This window comes from Amia ocellicauda, chromosome 8 (genome assembly GCF_036373705.1).
Source record: "Amia ocellicauda isolate fAmiCal2 chromosome 8, fAmiCal2.hap1, whole genome shotgun sequence".
NCBI classification, from domain to species: Eukaryota; Metazoa; Chordata; class Actinopteri; order Amiiformes; family Amiidae; genus Amia; species Amia ocellicauda.
In genome coordinates this window covers 22,330,428-22,350,811 of record NC_089857.1, presented here as the reverse complement: position 1 = coordinate 22,350,811, position 20,384 = coordinate 22,330,428, and positions in this window count along the sequence as shown.

Genomic DNA, 20,384 nt, shown 5'->3' with positions numbered 1-20,384 from the left:
TCTTTCAATTCTATACACTGCTGGTTTGCTTTTAATTTTTTCATTTGATCTGATTCTTCTTGCACTGCATGGACATATACATTATTTGATTACGTGCACATTGTTTTTCTTTGTCGGGGGCCATTGCCACAAAACCAGACACATCTAGGACTGGATTGGGGTGTTGCCGGCCCACGCAAAGACAGAACTATACACACCTGAATTCCCTTCTCCTTTGATCAGCCAACCAGTTTCAAAGGGGAACAACTAGAAACTGATGGATCATGACCGGAGGCAGAAAGAGCAGAAGAAAGAGCCGGCCACCTCTGCACAGACACTTTCCTTTGAAAATATCATTGGAAACCAGGAAGATGTTTCCGGCTGAGGCCAGGGAAGGGAAGGGAGCTGCAGGGAATGTCAGCCTTGAAGCTAATTTTTGTGACTGGGTGGAATAAATAAGGACAACTGTGTGTCTCTGTGTGTGGAGTGAGTTAAAGGAGGAAGGAACTTTATTGCCCTGATGGCTGCTGCCCCCATGTCTCATGATTGCTGCAAGAATACCTGTTGAAGGAGAAGACCACAGTAGTTATATAGGGCACTTCTTTGGAATGGGGACTGTGGGGGATTTGACCTTTGACCTGAACTTGAGTTGAACTCGGGGGGCCCCATCCTAGGGGGCGGGGGTGCTTGTACCGCGTCACTGAATAGTTACCATATTGGTGGGTGGAGTTGACAGGGCACCGAAGGAATGTACAGGGTGGTGGGGGTCTTCAACTGTTTTTCAAACCCTCCAAAAGATTTGTCTTTAAGCCAGACTGATTCTTTAGTAAAATAGCTATTTTTCTCTCTATACGTGTGAAGTGATTCTGGGTATTCAGCATGTCCGACTGTATCTCCAAGAAAACACCCGAGAGGAAAACCCGGGCTAGGGTTCCTTCACGATACAATGTGAGACTCGACCGAATCTGGGAGCTGGAGGATGATGAGACAAGACGGGGATACCATTTTAAAATCGACAAGGGATATGTCGGTCTGGAGCTTTTTGAGTTGAGGGCTGGTGAGGAGATGTCTACACCTTTCGTAACCAGAATTGAGTATACTTATGAGGATTGGATGCATGTAAAGGACTGGACAAGGGAAGGGGATGTGGATAAAGCGTTAGAAGCGTTGAAACAGTGGGATAGAGAAAGTGAAACTGCTCCGCTGCCTCTGATGTTTGAAAGTCACGACTGGGAAAGCACTCTATCGGTGAAGCTTAGTAGAACTGCAATGACTCTGACTATGACGAGGTACAACAGAATCGTGTTTAGGAAAACACATTATGCCAAACAAATTAGCTTTTTTCCTGATGCTGAACCTATTTTTATTGATCCTGAGGATAAAAATGAATATGTTACTGAAATTGATATCTTTGCCTGGGATTGGTCGAAAATGAAAATGGTCATAAAATAAATTAATGAGGGTTTTGAGGTCTTGAGGAAATACATACCCCTGCATTACCCCTACACACCCACCCGTCTAACCGTGATGTAATACGTGACGTAGTAAAAAATGTTGTATAAAAGTAGCAGCCCCCTAGCACTTGGTTTACATGAATAGAGTATGTCTGTTACGAGACTCTACAGCCCTCTTAGGAATGAGGACCTCCCTTGGTCCTACAATCCGGACAGTTTATACCAGCCTGAGCGCTCTTACCACGGCTGCCCGCCACTACCTCAAGACGAAACAGCCCGCTGTTCAATGGAAGTACCGACCAACACCACCGAATCCCTGGCTCAAGAGACCCCGAACATCGCTGCTTTTGCGGCGGCGTCTCAGGTAGGGTTGGGTATCGAGAACCGGTTCCATTTTAGAACCGGTTCCAAATTTCCAAGAACTGTGGATCCGATTCCTCACTTCGGTTCCTAACTTTATTAATCATGCTTGCGAGGTGAACGGCAGTGAGCATTTTACAGTCATATTGATCTGCCAGGACCTGCTACAAGGACCTAATTTTATTACGCACATGTGCATTACATTACATTCAGCACCATGGCCGAATCTGACTGCTGCAAACACTCCAAAGTTTGGTTAAGCTATAATTGATAACACCAAAAAATGCAACACCTGCAGCAAAAGGATTTCATGCAAGGAAGGAAGCACCTCCAATATGATGAAGCATTTACTTCAACACGGCGTGAATCTAATGCTGGAGTCACACTACACTATTTGAGCCCAATTTGGCCTTCACGACAGATCGGCACTGATCGTCACAAGCAGCCTGGTTGGGTGCGTCCCGTTGCAGATGGTCGTGTAGTGAGAGACAGTCTGATGCATCGCTGCCCTCCGATCCGATCGTAAGCTCGTCGGAGCCACTACGACTTTATTAAACATGTTTAATATTTATGACTCGATTGGCACCGATCGTGGAGAGTGACGTGATCAGCAGCCAATGAGAGCCGAGCTGACTGAAGAATAGAAAAGAAACAGGAAGAATAAACATGACAGGAGAATAAGATTTTCATACGTATTTATTAAAATACCTCAAATACCAATGGTTATTTCAGCGCAGGTTATTTTACAGGGAAAATAATATTTTCAAATACCAATTAGTATCTGTAATTGACCCAGGTCTGCGCTAAATATTGACCCCTGCAATATGCTGCTCATCCTGTGGGATGGATAGAGCTGTGACTGTCGCTCAGCTGCAACTCTTACGGCCATGTCTTCACACTCATCCACTTTTCTCTCCGCTTTTTGTGTTTGTCCGACACACGAACACGGACAGCAACAGCAGTTTGTGCTCGTGTTCTTGTTGCACAGATTTCCGCAGTTTTGCACAGATCTGCAGAAATCCACTGATCCCATTGGTGGAGCAGCGCAGATCTGCGCATAAGTGCGGACATCTGCACTTCACGAACGTGTCCTGTAAATGTGCAGTCCGTGTCTGTTGACCTTCTCGCTGTGTGGATCACGTGTGTTTCTGCGAGGTGTGGGAGTGTGGAGGCTGTGCCGCAGATCTACGACAAGGATGTCCGATCAGTGGTGCATTGTGTGTCCCTGTACTGAAGCGCTCGGGTGTGTGCGCTGCTTCACGGCACAAAAGACATATTCGGTGCAAAATAGTGGTTTAGTGTGAGCTGCCCACTGTGCACAAAATCGGGTCGGATTGTAGAAATTGTATCGTGTGACCCCAGCATTAAGGAATGTACAATTTTTTGCTGCACCAGATACAGCTAATATTAGCAGTAGCAGCATCTCCTTCTCAGGTACAAAACACAGATAGGCAGACATTTGCATGTTTTTGTATAGATTGTTCTGTTTAAAATAGAGATCAATAGAGTAATGATGTAATCAATACAATCTTTATTTCTAGAGCCGGAAACTCCATTCACTGTAGCCATGAAAGGGAAAATGAGAAAGGAGAAAGTGGATGATTGTCACCGGGTGACATTAGCCTTGTTTGATATTTTCCTGTGTCTCATAGCACATCAGAATCAGAGCTAGCTAACAGAACATTATATTCCACAGTAAACTATGATTCGGTAGGTGTAGCATTATAAATGTATAAGGATCATGCATCCTTCCGAAGAAGGAAGACATGCTGATTTTTCTTCCAACAAAATGCTGACTTTGCATTGCAGACTCTCTTTGACATTGTTACTGGTTCCAATAACTATCTGTTACATATTTTGTTACGTTCTTTTTTTTGTGTTATATTTACTTTAAAAGTTTTGGTTTGTAATTGTTTTTGTTGATTGTTCCTCATAAAAAAGTGTAATATTTATTTTTATAAATGAAGGGGAACTGTCACAATTGGCAGTTTACTGGATATAGCCTAAATGTGGCAAGAATAAAAGGTAGGCAAATTTTTGTTCTTGAAGTATTTGTTTTATTTTTCTCAAAAAAAAAAGATTGAAATCAGAAACCTAGATTCGATAAGAACCGGATTTGATAACCAGAATCGGAATCGGAATCGGAATAGATAAAATTGAAATGATACCCAACCCTAGTCTCAGGAGAGCTGTACTATGGCTCTAGAAACACCTCAACCCGCGCTGAGCGAACCAATGAGAATCAAACCTACCAGGGGGCGTGACGAAGGCGACGGTTTTAGACCAGAGGTCCGCTCTGAAGTAAGTAGAATTATTAAGAATGCCCTGGTGTATATACTGAATTCTCTCATCGGTCGAGCCCTGAAAGAAGTTTGCCTGGGGTGTGAAGTGAATCATCCTAGCCAGATGAGACACAGCTGTCTGTTTGAACCAGAAACCTATAATTTCCATCTCTATTTCAAGGATTCTTACAGAGAACTGAACAAACCTTGGTTGAAATCAGCGCTAGTCAAAGCATTATATTATCATCATCTGCATCTGTTCCGTGCAGGTCCAGAAAATTATAGATAAAATTTTGTTGGAGCTGAAAAAGGAGACGTACATCAGAAAGAAACTCGACCAGCTGCTAAACGAGTTGGATGAGGGCAGCAGAAAAACCTCCGGCAAGCTGAAGAAATATTTCTTCCGTAAAGAAAGTAAAGCAGAGTACAAGGAGAAGGAATTTGATCTGTACGAAACCGACTCAGAGGCTGAAAGCAACTGAAAGCACCTGAAAATGGGGAATGTTCTGGATTGTTTCTGTAACCGGATTTGTCACCAACAAACCTCGACAAATCTGAGGGCCCTATCGTACAAAGTATTGGAAAAGAAAGTGGCCGACGAGTGCCTTTTCTTTACAGATTTGACTGTCGACGATGCTCAACTTTCAAACCTGGAGCATTTAATGGATGATGTGAAAAAGATTGAGGGGTATGAAAACTGGGCGGCTATGATTGCTGTTGTAAAGAATGATGTTAGTCATGTTTAATGAACAGTTGTTTATTTTTAAAATAGCTCATATTATTGTTTTATACATGTATGTAATCGATTTGTGTACTTATAAAATACAAGCCAGTGTAGTAGTGGATAGAGAGCAAGTCACCAATCAGTTGATATGTTTTTGTTTAAATAATGGGAAAAATTGCTGTATGTGTTATACTTTTCTCAATTGCTTAAAAATGGGTTTGTACTCTGAAAATGAATAAAAGAGCCTTTTTCTAAATACTTTGGTCATTGTTTTCGTGTGCTCTTACAGAATGTCTCGACAAGCTTCTAGGCTGAAGGAGTTGTACTACAACCCCGCCAAAGTAGGGAGTTTGGGGGGGTGGAAGGGCTTCCGGAGAGGATTGTCAGAGCAGGGTATTAACGCAGATAAGATTAGTGTGGCCGAGTGGTTGTAAGATGCTTACACCCTACATAAACCGTCTAGAATTAACTTTAAAAGAAATTGTGTGTATGTTTCAGACATAGATTCACAATGGCGGTGGATCTAGTGGATATGTCAAATTTATCAAAACATAATAACGGTTGACGTGTTTAGATTATCAAAATATGCGTGGGTGCGAGTGTTGAGGAATAAATCCGGCGGTGTTGTTACGCAGGCATTTGAAGATATACTCTTGCAGGGGCGCTGTCCTAAAAAACTACAGTCTGATAAAGGTAAAGAATTTCTCAATAGAGAATTCCAGAATCTTTTGAAAAGAAATAATACAAAATACATCATTTCACCACAGGAAATGAGCTTAAGGCCTTGATTGTGGAGAGATTTAACAGAACTATAAAGACAAAAATGTGGAGATACTTTACAGCTAACAATACTCGAACGTATCTCGATAGAGTTCAAGAGTTTGTGAATGCTTACAACCACAGTTATCATAGAAGTATTAAAATGAGACCTGTATAGGTAGACAAGAGTCTAAAGGTCTAAAGTTTAAGGTCTTTAAAATGTCTATTGCCCATTTAAAGCCTGGAAGAAACAGATTTACAAGTTCAAAGTAGGAGATGTTGTTAGAGTTTCAATGCTACGGTGACCTTTTGTAAAAGGTTATGAGCAAACTTTTTCAGATGAATATTTCACCATTTCAGAACATGTACCTAGAACCCCGCCGGTATACAGGTTAAAAGACTACGACAGGGAGTCTATAGAAGGTACTTTTTATGAGGAGGAGTTACAAAATATTGTAGTGGGTTTTGGCTAGTGCGGTGTGGGATATACAGCTGGTATACAAGTGAAAGCTCGTGGAGGATCTTTCATTATGGTTCATGAAGATGGAAGAGGGAGGATTCTATGTGACGCTGCCTAGTAACGCGTCCCTCGACATTTATCCTAACAACACCATTTTTAGTTTTACGGTCAAATTTGTAAAACCTATAGAACTACAGGGTCCCTGGGAGGTGGGGTTGTCGGAAATACAGTACCCCCACACTTGGGCTGTAGTACACGATGAAGACTCAGTCTTTTCAATTTTGGACATCAGAGTTAAAAAACAGTGGACTTTCATATTACAAGACAGCTATTATGAAAATATTGAAAAATTATTAGAAGAGATGAACAAACAGATCTCTGTAGGGAAACAACCTGTCAGATTACATTACAGTTCGATTAAAAATAAAGTTTACATGGAGGCCGCACCTATGATAAGAATTAAAACCAGAGGTAACCTAGGCCGGATTTTAGGGTTTTACGCCTACAAAGAGTATGAATTTAAGGATATAATAGCTCCATAACCCGCTGATATCCGTGCAGGATTTTACACACTATATGTTTACACGGACATCATTTCACACAAGAGGGTGGGTGATAGTTATGTCCCCCTTTTCAGAAATGTACATATTATGGGTAAAAACAACGATGTGGTCACAATTACTTATGACAAGCCACACTACGTACCTGTCTCCAAGACTCATTTTGACAATATTACGATCAAAGTGAAATCGGATCAGAATATTGACATACCCTTCTGTTTTGGTAAGGTTATAAGCAAACTACATTTTCGACCTGTGAAACATTGTGTACATGGCTAAAATGACTATCATGAGGGGTTATGTCGATCCTAAAGACTATGTGAACTATTACAAAATGCAGGCCGGTAATAGTTGGGTTCGCTGGAGCTAACGTCATGTATGGGAGTGGAATAGGTGGAGTCTTTCGAGGACTTTTCAGGATGGCTATGCCTCTTCTCTGGAGAGGCTTTGATATAGCGAAACTGCATCTTAAATCGGCTGCCAAACACATCGTAAGCGATGTGATCAGCAGCGCAATGACCAGATCCGCCAACAATGATAATCAGGAGGGTTCGGGTCTAATGGTCCTGGCCAGAGGCTCTCGTAAAAGACGACACCCTCCTGGAGGGCGGAGAGTAGTCACTAACAAAAGACAGAAACTTACTTATTCAGCGGCAGACCATGGCAGAACTCGTAAGAGTAGACAGCCGAAAAAGAAGAAGAAGACCGTTAAAAGAAAACCTAAAAAAAGTCAAGAACCTGTTTGGGATATATATTTTAATCATGGCTTTTGTATACAACATGTCGGAAGAATGTGTGAAATCAGAACTGTTTACAGTCCCTTACACGCAAACGAGTATCGATAAAAGTATCTACGTGGAGATTTCGCCTCTTTCGGCCATTTCAGAATCCACCCCTCTGGAATGTTTCATAGCCGGCAATTGTAAAGATTATTTAGATTTGAATAATACTTAATATATAATAATAGTACTATATATATAATACTGTATACACTCACCTAAAGGATTATTAGGAACACCATACTAATACTGTGTTTGACCCCCTTTCGCCTTCAGAACTGCCTTAATTCTACGTGTCATTGATTCAACAAGGTGCTGAAAGCATTCTTTAGAAATGTTGGCCCATATTGATAGGATAGCATCTTGCAGTTGATGGAGATTTGTGGGATGCACATCCAGGGCACGAAGCTCCCGTTCCACCACATCCCAAAGATGCTCTATTGGGTTGAGATCTGGTGACTGTGGGGGCCAGTTTAGTACAGTGAACTCATTGTCATGTTCAAGAAACCAATTTGAAATGATTCGACCTTTGTGACATGGTGCATTATCCTGCTGGAAGTAGCCATCAGAGGATGGGTACATGGTGGTCATAAAGGGATGGACATGGTCAGAAACAATGCTCAGGTAGGCCGTGGCATTTAAACGATGCCCAATTGGCACTAAGGGGCCTAAAGTGTGCCAAGAAAACATCCCCCACACCATTACACCACCACCACCAGCCTGCACAGTGATAACAAGGCATGATGGATCCATGTTCTCATTCTATTTACGCCAAATTCTGACTCTACCATCTGAATGTCTCAACAGAAATCGAGACTCATCAGACCAGGCAACATTTTTCCAGTCTTCAACTGTCCAATTTTGGTGAGCTTGTGCAAATTGTAGCCTCTTTTTCCTATTTGTAGTGGAGCTGAGTGGTACCCGGTGGGGTCTTCTGCTGTTGTAGCCCATCCGCCTCAAGGTTGTACGTGTTGTGGCTTCACAAATGCTTTGCTGCATACCTCGGTTGTAACGAGTGGTTATTTCAGTCAAAGTTGCTCTTCTATCAGCTTGAATCAGTCGGCCCATTCTCCTCTGACCTCTAGCATCAACAAGGCATTTTCGCCCACAGGACTGCCGCATACTGGATGTTTTTCCCTTTTCACACCATTCTTTGTAAACCCTAGAAATGGTTGTGCGTGAAAATCCCAGTAACTGAGCAGATTGTGAAATACTCAGACCGGCCCATCTGGCACCAACAACCATGCCACGCTCAAAATTGCTTAAATCACCTTTCTTTCCCATTCAGACATTCAGTTTGGAGTTCAGGAGATTGTCTTGACCAGGACCACACCCCTAAATGCATTGAAGCAACTGCCATGTGATTGGTTGATTAGAAAATTGCATTAATGAGAAACTGAACAGGTGTTCCTAATAATCCTTTAAGGTGCGTCATGATGTAATCAGCAAAAATGTGTGTCAGATTTTTCAGAGAAATGCCAAACCTCGTACACTTTACCGACTCAATCGCTTTATTAAGCTCCACGCTGCACCACTCTCTTCATCCTCATGTGGACACTCCACTGTCTGGTTTTCAGTTTCACCACACGTTCTACATAGTGGAAAAATAAATTTTCCCGAAGCTCTATAAGGCAAAACTGGTAAGAAAAGCCCCCTGGGTGGATACATCGTGACCTTGATTAAGCCAAAATATTGCTGGAGATCGAGAAAGTCGCGATAAATGATGGTGGGGTGTCCTACGGGGTAAATTTTTGTCTTGTTGACAAAGGGATACAGGCTGGTGAAATCATAGTAATCTATTCTCTCCTCAGCCTTCGTCTCGTAATGTAAACAGATCACGTTAGTGCGCCCTCTGAGCAAAGCGTCCCTTGGTTCGAGATGTTCGGGAAAATCAAAGGTTTTCATGAACGTTCGAACACTACCGTCCTGCTTTTTCATAGCCGTCCACTCATGTTCCCACATCACTTTCATAGTTAAACCCTAGGTGTTTTTTAGAGTCTCGATTCTTTGTAAGAAATCAAAGTGCATATCTCAACAGATTTGACGAGTGACGGGATTAAAAGTGTTTGCATCAAAGCACTGAGGACACCCGTGGTAAATACAACTGGCAAACTCATAAGACATACGCACACCATTTTGCTCCGAAAAACTGTCCAGAAAGTAGGGCCCCATTCTAACCTCTCCATAATTCAAAGCGTGTCTGATCAAGATGTTATGATTGTCGGACATGTATTCCAACCACTGGATGGAGGCCGTAGAAAAACTCTTTTGTCTGCTCCTGTAATTGTCCAGAGTTGTAATGGCGATGGTGTTTTTCTGCCAGAAATTGGCTGAAAACATTTTCATACAGAGAGAAGCTATTGTAGCACACTGCAAAGGGTCAAGGACTTCATGCCTGAACCTAACACATGATTCATTAAGGATCACCACATTGTTTCTACAATCCTTTCTGAAATCAAAAATGCCATCCGTTCATACCAATTGAGGAAGTCCTGCCTTTCCCGAGTCATCATGGATTCAATCCCATAATAACCGGGTGCTGGGTAGGGTCCTCTATAATTCTGTGTTTTGGCCGTGTTAAAAAAGTGGCAGAACCAACCCTTTTCTCGCGCTTCAAAACCCAGCGCTTTAGGTAAAGCACTCATTTTCATGGGTAAGAAGTTGAGCGAGTCTATGTATCGCTGGCTGAAATCATGGTCTGCGAAACACATTATTTTACAACCCTGTGCTATGATGTGGGGGGTTACACTGTTTTCCACCACATATTTAATCAAGAGTCATACCCCCTAGCATTATGAGGGGCGCCGGTTTAACAGACTTAATGAAACATTGGTGTTCGGTCTCGGGTGTTAAGTTGGCGTTACAGAGATGACACCTCAGAGCCTTGTGGGGTTTATCTTCTTTAAATGTGTACTGTCTGTAACACTGGAGACAGAATTTTGTTTTATCGCAAGGGCTGATGTTTTGACCCGTACCCCCTACAGATCCTTAAACAGTCCTTACACCACACTGCGGGAGCTTCACCCTTTCGACATTGCGGATGGTAACACACATTACAGTACCCGACGCATTGATGGTTCTTCCTATCATTAAACCCCTTGTAGCAAAAATCACAGACTTACGAACAACCCAAAAAAGCCTTCAAATGTCTAATACCGTAGTAATTATTTTCATTAAGGAAAAGAAACAAAGTCTGGGAATGAAACTCTGAGTGAGTTTGAAAAGGAACAAACACATAATTTATCTCACAACGGTACCAGACTACGATCTTAAGACCCGTCACCTCCTTGAATTTGTGGATATCTGAAAAAGCCACCATCTCCTATTCCATCAGGCCTGCCGCCTGATGCATTTGCAAAGCATCATCCAGAGCTTGCTCTTCAGATATAACGGGACTGCACAGGCGTACTATACTATATGCAAAGCATGTTTTGTTATTTGTATTACCTTTAATCACTATTTGCCTGAGTTTCTTATGAATTATTTCATTCTTGAGACAACTTGACAATCTCCTACGAGCACCACCCTCAGGGTTACGAACAACATTAATGACCAAGACCAGACTTTCATCAGCCAAGATGGAGGCTTGACTCTGAATCAGGTTTTCAATTTTAGATAGAAAAGCCTCAACACCTAACTCATCACCTCTCATTATGGTAAAAACACTGCTAAATAATGAGTCCGCTCTCAGCTCCAACTGCACCACATCCTGGGGTCTAATGCGTTCGGAAATCCAGTCAAGCATATTTTGTATAATATCATGCATTGTGACAAATATCTCGGCATAATTATCGCAGTTGAATAATTCTGTAAAGCTAAATCTGTGAACAATTTCGAAATTACGGAAGACTGGTCTGTCTACTGCCTCTAAATCCCCATCATTATTATCAGCATCAATATTATGACAATCCCCACCACCACCATCGCAAGTATTTGTTCTATCGTTACTCCCCTGAACATCTTCAGCCTCTTTGTTGATATTTTGAACATCGCTAAGCTCGTGACTAAATCCATTGGCAACACCTGCAGCTTCACTGTTCTGACCCCCGCCACAACCCTTTTGTTGTACATTGTTTAAAGCACGCTGAAGACCTTCAAAAGTGTCAACACATTTGTTATTTACAACGTGGTTAGCGGTATACTCAGGACCGCTTTCTGTTGGAGCAGGACTAGTAATAAGTTGGGATTGTTTTGTTAAATTGTTTGCGTTCGGAAGGTGTAGGTGGTCTAAGGAATCAACCATTTGTAACAAATCAGAATTTACAGAGGGATACAAGTCTATAGCAGGCGCCGGTTGGTTGTTTATTTCATCCACCATTTCTAATAGCTCGGGTTTAATCTGTACATTTGCTAAGGCCTCAGGGTAATTCGTATCAGGATCATTCTCTCTAGGTCTTTTGGACTCCAGCTCATGAATGTCTGCGTCATTGGTCCTTTTATTACTTTCAGACATGTTCAATCCCCGATCCTGTTTATATAGTGTGCTAAGGCATTAATTAAGATTGTTTGACCTTCAATTACCTGTCTTTGATTATGCAGATGACAACTCAACCTGTAGATTGATAGTCTCCTGCAAGGTTGTAGTTAGATCTTCTTCTTCTTCTTCACTCGATATGATGCTGGTTGGTGATGCAGGCGGTCCAGGTGGTGTTTGGATATGCACCGGGGAGTCCTGGCTCCTAACTTGCGGAGACACCCGGGCAGTTTCTCGGGGTGTTGTTGGTGAATAACTGGGGCTACCTTGCTGTGTAATCAGACGCAGTAATGAACTGTCTGAAATAGACTCCAATGAACCTGAAACACATGAGAACGGATACATTTAATCACAACCAGTAACACACACACACACACACACAAAAAAAAAAAAAAAAAATATATATATATATATATATATATAATAAAAAAATTATAATAAAAAAATAAAATAATAATAATAATAATAATAATAATAATAATAATAATAATAACATAAATAACATCCTTAATCAAACAATATATTATTATTATTATTGGATTTATGTAGACCTATAGCGTTTAAATGATCTATTCTTACACTTATTAATACAATATTGTGTTCAGATTATTATAGACCATTCACAATAAAAATATATAAAAAAAAATTAAAAGAATAACTACATCTAGATGGTTGTTTTACAATAACAATAAACAATGTTAACAATTGTCTCAATAAAGCGGGTGCTACAAAAACATTAATAATAACGGTCTAAGTAAGTACATTGTAAAATGACAACCACCCGGACAATATTACCGTTTCATAAATAATCATTTGAAATACTCGGTTGTAGAAACATATAAAGATGCAAACAGACCGTTTAAATGCAGACGTCTTCTTTGATCTGGCGTTCCTGATTCAAGCTCGTCAGCACTTTCGGTGTCTTAAATGGAAACATGTATAAACGTGTTAATTCCCTAGGTTAGTCTGGGCGCTGCAGCCAGGTTACTTTCACTTTCAAACGTAGACTACTACAGCCCTTTAAACACTACAGATCCCAGCATGCCTCGGGGCCGACCTGCGTGCGCATCATTCTGCTCAGATGGCTCAGCGCGACCTGACAGCGCCAGACAATAGAGCCATTGTGCACACTGTGTACAATATGAGCACGGCTCCATCTGTCGGTGTGATGAAATAAAGGTCTCACTCACCCCCGGATAAGTCATCTAAGTTTGTTCATGAAAATATCAGGCTTATTAGTTTTTATTTAAGAAGAACATAAGAACATAAGAACGTTTACAAACGAGAGGGGGCCATTCGATCCATCGTGCTCGTTTGGTGTTCATTAATACCTAAGTGATCCAAGGATCCTATCCAGACTATTTTTAAATGTTCCCAAACTTCCCAAAATGTTCACATCGCTAGGTAGTTTGTTCCAGATTGTGACGACTCTCTGTGTAAAGAAGTGTCTCCTGTTTTCCGTTTTGAATGAAATTGCCACATCCTGTATGTTTTCCAAGATACCTCCATTTTTGCCCTTTATCTGTTTCACCTCCTCCTTTATTGACCGCTTGCTGTTGTAATATTGAAAAAAGCTCTTTGCATTGGTTTTAGCTCCAAGAGCTATGTTTCTTTCTATTTCCCTCTTTGCTTTCCTGATCCCTTTCTTAAGATCTCTTTGCAGCTCAACATATTCTATGTATTTTGTTTCATCACCTTCCCTTTTGTATGCGCTATACAACATTTTCTTCCTCTTTATATTTTTTTGCATACCTCTATTAAACCATTTTGGCCAGTGTTTTTTGTTCCTCAATTTGCTACGTTTTGGTACAAATTGCTCCTGAGCCTCAAGTAGTATATTCTTAAAATATACCCATCCATTTTCAACTAACTCTGTATCCAGTGTGCTCCAGTCTACCTCTTCTATGTGCCGTCTCATACCTTCAAGGTTTGCTTTTCTAAAATTGTAGACCATTGTTTTAGACTTGGACCTTGTTTTTTGAAAGAATGCCTCAAAGCTAACCATATTGTGATCACAATTTGCCATTGGTTCTCTAACTACTGTCCCCCTGACTCTATCTTGGTCATTTGAAAAGATCAAGTCAATGCATGCTCTCTCTGATTGGTTCCCTGACAAATTGAGTTAGAAAGCAGTGATTTACCATCTCTTCTATTTCTGCTTCTGTAGTCCCCACTGGGCTTTCCCAGTCTAAGTTTGGGAAATTGAAATCCCCCATTATAACAGCCACATCCTTGCTACATGCAGTCCTGATTACACTGTACAATGCAGCATCTTTCTGAATATCTGAGTTTGGTGGCCTGTAACACACTCCTACCGCTAATCCTCCAGATCTCTTGTTCAAAAGTTTCACCCACAAGATTCTGTTCTGTTACTGGGATCTAATACAAGTTCTTCTGCCTCAATGTCACTTTTCACATATAATGCTACCCCACCCCCTCTTCGATTTTGCCTGTCTCTCCTAAACTATGTGTATCCTTCCAACTTGTATTCATCCCCATCATTTTCTGTAAGCCATGTTTCTGTCACTCCTACAACATCATAGTCACACGCCAGCACTGTGGCTTCCAAGTCTAACATCTTGTTCCTTATACTCCTGGCACTGAGGTACAAACATCTCAGGACTTTCCTACTGGCAGTTTCCCTTGGTTTTCTTTCCTTGATGGAACATCTCCCAATATCAGAGCTCCCTGCCCCCCTGGTTCCTAGTTTAAATGATTCTCAATTTCACTGCACATACGCTCTCCCAATGCATTAGCCCCCCTTCTGTTTAGATGTAGACCGTCCAGTTTGTACAGGTCCCATCTATCCCAGAAGAAAGACTAATGCTCCATAAACCTAAACCCCTCTTCCCTACACCAAGCTTTCAACCACGTGTTAAACTTTCTAATCTCTGCCTGTCTCCCTGGCCTGGCACGTGGTACCAGAAATATTTCAGAGAAAACTACCGTGGAGGTTCTGCTCTTTAGTTTTGTTCCTAACTCTTTAAATTTGTCTTGCAGAACCTCTGTCCTACCTTTTCCTATGTCATTGGTTCCAATGTGTACCATGACCAGTGGATTCCCCCCGGCTTTGGCCAGTAGCCCGTCTACTAGTTTAGGGAGATCTGCAACCTGAGCACCAGGCAGGCAAGATACCATGCGGGTCTCCTTGTCACTAGAACACACTGTGTGATCTACACCTCTAAGAATTGAGTCTCCTACTATAACTACCTCCTTCTTCAGGGGGGAATGGGCACCATGGTGCTCTGGTGCTCAACTGCCCCCCATCACCCTCTGAGCTGTCACTGTCCAACTCGGTGTCCAGCAGTTGGAACCTGTTGGGCAATTCAAGCTCTTGGGGTGTCTCTAGGGGTTGTGCACGCCCTTTTCTGCGGTTACGACCTACTGTAAGCCAGCAGTTCTCTATGCTGTCTTCTCTAAGGTCTCAACTCTCCTAGGTTTTGGCGTGCACACCATTTCTCTCATGGGCTGATTGACCAATTCTTCTATATCCCTAATACAGCGCAGATCGACAAGCTGAGCCTCAAGATCACGAACCTTGATCTCTATGATTTCAACCTGCCGACAACGTTCACAAATGAAGCCTTCTTGAATGAGTTCATCCAGGAAGGCAATCATTCTGCAAACCTGACACTGTAGTGGCCACATGCTTCTAGATGTTACTTTTTTTTATTGTCTCTTTATACTTCTCTTGGTTTCTGCTGCTAGTCAACTGCTTAACTTTTGTCAGCGGGAAACAGCACAGCTCTTTCTCAACAGCTGCTTTAAGTAGCTTTTGTCTGCCTACCCCCAATTCACACCTAACTGGCCCCACCTGGCTCCTCCTGCAACAGAATTCCTGCTAGTCCTAGACAGAAACTCCCTTCTACAACCTGTTTACTTTCACCAACTCAGCAGCTGAACTGAATTGATTTCAATTTAGGCAAACTACAGACAATGCTAACGTCAAAGGCAAACTTAAAACAAAATGAGCAATGCTAAGACTATTCTGAAACTAGTCAAATAACAAGATGGCTACCTCTCACCTGTACTCTCCGGTCTCTCTCTGTGGCAACTTGCAAATACTTCTGTTTAGCCTTAATATCTGAAAATGATATGTAAATTACACGCATCTATCATATGTTGTAGATCATGTACAACGCTTATATATATATATATATATATATATATATATATATATATATATATATATATATATATATATATATATATGTATATGTGGGAATTTACACCTTAAACCCCCTGTGTTTAAAACTATGTAAAGAATATATTTATATAAGCAGTTGACCCTAACCATTATGACATCAACGTTAAATACAAACGTTTAAAACTAACTGAATAAAATTGTCTTTTCTATAGGTTTCTATACATCTCTTATTATATTTTATTACATTTTAGAACCAAAATACCCCTTTAGATAAGGGAGGGTTTATTAAGTGGGTTCTCTCTCTCTCTCTCTCTCTCTCTCTCTCTCTCTACACGTGATTGATGTTACAACCCCCCACCACTACCACACATGTTATCTTTTAACACATAGCGGCTGTATGTATCTCCTGATTCCTAAAAGTTTTGCAGTAACCGTCATTCCTTAATTAAATCGATATCATGATTTTATATTTTCATACAACCTAATGGTTAAGATTCATGATTATATGTTGTTAGCCTTATAGTTACAGGTTTCCAACATCGTTTCGGATAGAATTCTTTATTACATTATTGTGTTAAGTTATTTTTATTTTATTTATTTTATTTTTTAAATACAAGCGACTAGAGAACAGCTCAGAGTCATCAGAATCTGATCCCTTGAGATATGTAAACACACACACACACACACACACACACACACACACACACACACACACACATATATACTTGATAATTGTATTTATTCAATTTTACATTTACCTTTTTTTTACATATTTCGTAACTGTCTGTAACTGTAACTGTCTGTAAGAGTCTGTAACTCTGGGAATGTAATGTATCGTGTAGTAGTAGATTATATTGATTATATTGTTTATTTCTCTTTCCATTTCTATTCATTTAATCTATGTTCAGGGTATCTGGGCACATATGTTTTACACCATCTCTTGGTGAGAAGACCGCTTCTAAAACAATTGAGATCTCTAGACATTTCTTATTACTAAGTAGTGCTGTGTGAAGAAATTACTTATTTAATACAGTTTCTCTTTTATGTCATTCTTTCTTTCTTTGTATTTATTTATATATTTTTATTTGTATCCCTAAGGAGCCTGATTTATTTTTCATTCATTATAGATGTTGTTATTTCTTATTATTTTAACAATAATGTTAAATGCTAATACAATCTGTTTGGGGAAAATTACTTGTGCCTCAAATGTCAACAGAGCCGGTTCTCAAATTGTAAACAGACACCCCTGTCTTTGGTGCCCTGTCAACTCCGCCCCCAAATATTCAGATTCTTCAAACCAAACTCTAACCTGTTACGCTATTTCTTCTTCAGTGCCCTGTCAACTCCACCCACAAATATACTAATTCTTCACCGATCTGAGGTTACAAAAGACATAGACATCTCCTCGCCACCCCCACTAGCTCAAAAAGCTCCAGACCGACAACTCTTGTCCATTTCAAAGAGGTAACCCCTTTGGCCCCTGTTGAAGAGACAGTAAAAATAGCTATTTTACTAAATAATCGGGAGGGCTTAAATACAACTCTTTTGGAGCTTCACTAGCATAGGGAAAAATATCTGTGTTTCCTAAAGAATCTGGAGGCCGTAAATAGAGCTCTTTTGGAGCTTCACACGTATAGAGAAAAATAACTATTTTACTAAAGAATCAGTCTGGCTTAAAGACAAATCTTTTGGAGGGTTTGAAAAACAGTTGAAGACCCCCACCACCCTATACATTCCTTCGGTGCCCTGTCAACTCCACCCACCAATATGGTAATTATTCAGTGACGCGGGACAAGCACCCCTGCTCCCTAGGAAGGGGCCCCCCGAGTTCAACTCAAATTCAGGTCAAAGGTCAAATCCCCCACAGCCCCCCCCCCCTTCCACAAAGTGCCCCATATAACTACTGACCACAAATAAACCACAGTACAAACTGATTAGTGGAACTTATATTCTTGGGGCCACATGCTTTCTCTCTTGGGTTTCCTGTCGTCGTGGAGGGGCTGTCCTGGAAGCCTAAGAAGGGAAATAGGACTCCCATTGAATTTAGATTTACTATAGTTTGATTGTTTATCCTTTACCCAAAGACAAAAAAATATATATAATTTGAGCACTTACCTGTATCCATTGATGGATGATTGTATAGTTCTCTGTGTGTGGGGACTGGTATCTGGCTGAGGTTGTGAGGTTCCCCATCCTAAGAAAATATTTGGGGTGGTGTGGTTGTGTTTTCGTGGGGAGGTGTTAGTATTCACCATGACAAAAAAGTGTGGGCAAAACCATTGCATGCAACTTACTAGAAACATGTTGAGAACGTGGTTAGGATTGATGGGGAAACAGGCTAATTCCCTCTTCTAACAGAGACCAGTAATTAATCAAGCAACTTATTAGGAGAGCAGATTTTTTTCAGAAGGGTTTCAAAAGCAATCCTACTTCACTCTCAACCTGTGCGAAAAGACAGACGCGTTTGCAATGCGGTGGACAGCTGCCACCTCCATGAAAATAACAGCGTGCTTTAATTGGACAGGTAGTGAAAGCAATCCAGCTTGTGTTGCATTCTATTACTAATAAAAGCATTGAACACACCATTAGGAAAAGACCTAGTTGTTTACATCGCAAGTTCTACTGTTACTACCCGCTAGTTTAAAATGAATGTAGGCCAAGCTTAAAGGTGTGTACAACACTGATAAAGCTTTCACAGCCATGGCAAAATGTGTATGATATGTAGCAGGAAGGATGGGAAAATCTTGGCAGTATCACAGTAGAAAAAGTGCTTTCCAGCTAGTGCTAAAGATAGGTAGGACATCTGAAACACAAACTTTTTTCAGCAGTATCCTACAGGTACAAGGTTGAACCCCTTACACATGAGGAAATGTGATATTACAGACAGTCTAGTAAAATATTCAGAACTTCAGACATATCATTTTTTTATTAACTTTGACAAAGACTCTTCAAAGTGGAAAATACCCTTAGAATAAGTCTAATTCCATGAAAACCATCCATTATTTCCCATAGAGATGGATTGTGCCGCGGCTGTTGGTGTTTGACATTTACTATATGCATTCCATTATTTTTACTGATCTGTAAATTAACAGAATAACAGATTTGTGATATGTCACCAAAGCGTGTTAAATTACCAAGGTGCTGGGTTTCGTGCCATTGCCTGACCTTTCAATATTACATTATTTAACATATACAAATCCCATATATATATATATATATATATATATATATCCCAGAAAATGGGAAAATTATATTGACAGTGACATATGGCACACTGCAGACAACTCGCATAATTGAAGGTTTAAAAATTGGTTATTTCTTGGCATGACTACATGTGGAATTTATTTCTATTGTTCTGGGACTAAAATCTCCTTCTGAGACACTTTTAATTATTACCACACTTCAAGATACCATCACCATTCAACCTGAAACAGTCCTTGATGAATTAACCTTGATTAGTCATAAAAGTGAATTAAAAAAGAGTTACAAAGCACTAGGTCCACAGTAATTCTTTTTTTTTTTTAGGGAGAGTGAGAAAGAGAGACAGAAATTTGCAAAAAAAAAAAAAACAGCATAACAATACCTAAAGAGACTGACAATCATGTGACAAGGTTACCCTTGCAGACTGCTAAAATATTCGTTTATTGAAAGGCAACAAAAAAAACACAACTGCGTATTACTTGGATTATTCTGCAAGACTATGGGACTCCTCTTAATTAGTGAAGCCGGATGTCCATAATGGGCCAAAGTGCTCCCAATATTGTGTTGCTCCAGGAACCCTGTGTTGATTTGAGTAATATATCACTGTGTTTACATCTCTTTGTTTTCTGTTTTGTCTACACATGATGTCAGTGATTTCAATGCTAGTTTTGATGCTGTAGTCCAGCTTCATTTTTTCTAGATTTGATTACATTTACATTGCAAAGAGGGCAATTCTGTTATAGTAGAGGTAGAAAACAGTGTTTTCAAAAAGAAATCAGTTTTTAAGTCGCCATACAGTGTACTTTGCAGTGTTTTATATACAATGTCACGTAGTTCGTACATTTAGATTTTTAAAGCGTCAATTTGGGCTGTGTTTTTAGCAGGCTACTATGGCTTAATCTCAGCTTGCATTGACGTAGATTTTGTTTAATTTAATACAGCTTTACTCTGTCAATATTTGAGCTCAAATGAACATCCTTTATTAAGTAGGTAAAAAAATCCACCTCTGGCAACAAATGTGAGATGTTGTCATCTTCAGTGTTAAGAAAGATGAAATTAGCTAAAACGTTTGTTGCTGACTGTCCTATGCTTTGTAATAATTATACAATGGAAGGTCTGGAGACAAGGAAGAACAGAGAGTCAAATAAAGACATATCAAGTGTAATTATGTGTGTGTGTGTGTGTATATATATATGTATGTGGTC